At 27.9% G+C, this 4,163-nt stretch overlaps 1 non-coding gene across 1 annotated transcript; it reads left to right on the forward strand.

Moving 5' to 3' along the window:
• Positions 1-1,569: 1,569 nt before the first annotated feature.
• Positions 1,570-1,641, forward strand: Trnap-agg. The gene has a single exon. It is a non-coding gene; the product is annotated as a tRNA-Pro (tRNA).
• The last annotated feature ends 2,522 nt before the right edge of the window (positions 1,642-4,163 follow it).

Raw genomic sequence — 4,163 nt, forward strand, 5'->3', positions numbered from 1 at the left:
CTGAATGTACCCCAAATAACGTTACATACATGACAACGTTTACCAAAATTTCATAATGATCGGTTGAGTAGTTATGACGCGTACCAAACTATCAAATAGACGGTATATTTGTTATGTAGTTAACTCAAGTTTCAACTGTATAGATTACCGAAAAGAGTAAATAAAAAAAAAACAGTATTCAATTTAAAAATGGAATCTGTTCTAATTTTCCGATCAAATATATTTTTACAATAAATAAAAATTTTAACAAAAAGAAAAACCGAAAAACAAATCTCTATATTAAAACAAATAAATATGCACTAAAAAGTAATAAAAATAATTGCGTATTTAACATATTTTTTAGAGTCCTCCTAGGTAAAATGAAATGAAAAATATTAGACTATTTAACCAATATATAATAAGTCGATTTAAGATTATATAACGTAGTTATAGTTATTGTTATATTTGGTGTCGGTGTCACGAAAAGGTCGAATACCTATTTATTTCTGTTTAATAATTGGTTAATAGAAAATACAAGCTGTTATTGTTACATCTATCAAAGCAATAACTACGGCTATCGTTACAAAATAAAGTAGGAAGCGATAATATTCGATCCCATTTTATTGATACGGCGATAAAATGTGACACACATCGCGTGCTATAACAATGTTTAAATCACTCTTATGATTATAATAGGAATGTCGACGGGCTAATTTGCCACCCGATGGTAAGTGGTGCCACCGCTCCCTCATCTTGCTTTCCTCGTGCGTGCGTCGCGCGTAAACAACTTTTTTTTAAATTAATTTTATTTATTTGACAACAGATATATAAATTGGTTTTCTTTACTACTAAAATATTTTGACAAACATTAATTTCGATAAACACATCACATAACACATATTTTTTCTTTGCTATAGAACCTCCATAGGTTATTTGAGATTTTCCTATGCTGACAACGCATGGTATCCTAGCTCATCGGAATACCCACAAAAGAACCGTCATAACATAATGCATTTCATCATATTTATGGCATTTCATCCAATACACAATTCCATTAAAATAATAATTTCACAGAAAAATATTTGAATTTTTTTAAAGCTTGTGAAGCTGTCCAGTACATAAACTTTATCTGTTAGTATCGGTAAGACCCTTTGGATTAGCCCTAATTATATTCCTCTAATATTCTAATTATGCCTTCATACAATTAAATTAATCTAAACTATATATTACATTGTATATAGTTCAGAATATTTTAAGTATACCACAAAATTCTAAACGGACTTGCATACTTGCATTTATACAATTATAAAATAATATATTTTTTTTTAATTACGTTAAAATAAAGTGTTAAATATTATTAATTAGTCATATACATAATCAAAGAAATGGTATGATACGCGTATTTGTCATTTTAGTATTTAGCAATAAATCATGTATTTTATATGGACATTCCTATACTTTGGTGAGTTATGTCTACGTTATAGTCTTGTTTAATTCTCTCGCAATGTGACGTGAGTCTCTACTAAAATAACTTTCACTTTGATAACTATCAAACAAAACACATGGATAATTTTGACACATCAGGTATCTGGCTCGTTGGTCTAGGGGTATGATTTTCGCTTAGGGTGCGAGAGGTCCCGGGTTCAAATCCCGGACGAGCCCAAATTATTTTTGATATTTTTTGATTTATTTTGTTTACATTGTGTAAAATCGTATATCAATTGGTTACATTTTAAATGATTTCTGTACAATATCTTCCAAATTAAATTGTTTTTTTTTTATCTTTTTTAATACAAATATCGTGACCTTTTCTCTTACTAAATTCTAATAAAATGTTCATTAATATTTTTTTTTCAAATTAAATATCATCTATGTTTCATACATCCAACTTATTAGGCCAAACAAATATTGAAATATTATTTTCTTTAACGAGTATTCAAAATGCTTTACCTCGTTCATATCCTATAAAAAACAAAAGAAAAATCAAACTTTTAGATTAAAACATTCACTTCCACATCTAAAAAATGTAAAGAATTTTATTCGAGAGAAAATAAATGTATTTCGCTAAGAGCCGTCTGATGCGTGCCTTCATTATCATTATGATTTAAAGAACGTGCGGGACAAAAGGATTCAAAGTCAACATTTATTCACCTCGTTTCAACATTCACCAACATTATAAATACGATATTCATTTTATTTTACATATTCAGTAAAGACTATAAGCCTTTTTTCAGTTATAATAACAAAATATTTTAATCTTTATTATAAACAGCATCATTAATAACTCGAAAACACTTTGTATATGTTTCATTATCGAATTCGAAAGTTAAAAGTGGATAATTAACAGAAATATATTTGAAAATAGACTATAATAGTCACAATTTTTTTATTTGAGCCTTTTTTTACGGTATAGGTTGGCGGACGAGCATATGGGCCACCTGATAGTCAGTGGTCACAATCACCCATAGACAATGACGCTGTAAGAAATATTAACTATTCCTTGAAATAAAACTAAATTTCACGGATTTAAATCACGTATATTAGCAATTTTGATTAGATTGAGCAAAGGGGTAGACACCTACCCGTGACCACGAACGCTGTAAAGTGCTCTAGACGTCGGGTTGATAAAAATAATTAATATACGCGATTTAAATCCGTTAAAACTAGTTTTATTTCAATGTGTAAAAATCGCGAAAATCTAAGACAACATTAACTATTCCTTACATCGTCAATGTGCCACCAACCTCGGGAAGTAAGATATTATGTCCCTTGTGCCTGTACCTCTTTATGTATTTCTAAAAAACGCACTGAGATTTACCTTATAAGAGTAACTTCATTGTTCAAACATTGAGAAATATTTTGACAATCAATTTAATTTTCTTAAGGAGTGAATTATCAAAAATAACATACAAACTATCTTACTTATAAATAGTACTTGAATCATAAAATTGCATTTCAAACATTGAATGGGTGAAGTTTTCTAAGAACTTTCATCACGAATTTTCTTTCAAATCGATGCTGTAACAGCGGCCTGTGATGTGTGGTGTTTCAATGTCAGTAATATTAGAATATATTAAAGACTTTAAAAAAAATTCTTGATAATGATTATAAAAATAATAACAGAAAATTCTAGAAACTTCTGTATCTTTAAATAGCTGTATTTGGAAATTGACAGACGCAAGTCGATGACATATTTAGGTATACAAGATTTCTATATAAATTAATATGCAATTATTTATGGAGTATGTTCCAAAACCTTATTCTAGAAGGGAGAGGAGGCCTAAGCCCAGCAGTGGGAAATATACATTATACAGGCTGTTGTTGTTATGCTCTTTTTATATTATTCTTAATTTTGGTCATGGTATATATACATGTGCAACACTTGTATATATGTGGGTCAAAATTAAAAATTGAGAATTAAGTTTTAAATAGAAATAAAAAAAAATGTTTTAAAAACATCATTAATAAACTTAATAATTGATAATCAAATCATTAAAAGTCAGAAACGTTCATAAAGATTCAAATTTAAATATTAAAGTGAATCATTTACTTCAAAGGTATAAAGGAGATAACAGTATTAAAAATGCAAATATATTTTAATGTTTTAATAGCTTCAATCGTTACAATAAATAAAGCGATAGAAACAGTATATTACTGACAAAGTACTGTATTTTTAAATGCAATTAAATTGGTTCTAACCGTTAACAATGGTTTCGAACCATTTTTTTAGAATGTATTGTATTTGTCAGAAACATAATGTTAACACAAGACTATAATTCAACTAAGCAGCTTAAATCTAGATTTTGAGCAAATTTATGTTTTGTTACATCCAGTAGGTTTTTAGTCTCCCCATGGACGAATTTCGAGTATATTCACTTAATTCATTTCATAAAAATGACAATGTAAAACAAGTTCAAACACAAAATTCTATTCGATATTGTTATAATGAAATTTGTGAATGAAACTGTTTTAGACGTTTATCTTAAATTATTTACATTTACGTCATATGATAAAAAATACACAAAAAATAAACGGTATAATTCAGCATTTATTCTTCGAAAGTACGTAAAAAGACAATAGATGTAAGAATGATATGGCAATAAATAATTATGAACGTGATAAGTATTACAAAAAAAAACGCTTTAATAATTCGAACGTTTTTTTTTTTTTTTTGTAAAAGTTTA

This window comes from Vanessa cardui, chromosome 21, assembly GCF_905220365.1.
Source record: "Vanessa cardui chromosome 21, ilVanCard2.1, whole genome shotgun sequence".
Lineage (NCBI taxonomy): Eukaryota > Metazoa > Arthropoda > Insecta > Lepidoptera > Nymphalidae > Vanessa > Vanessa cardui.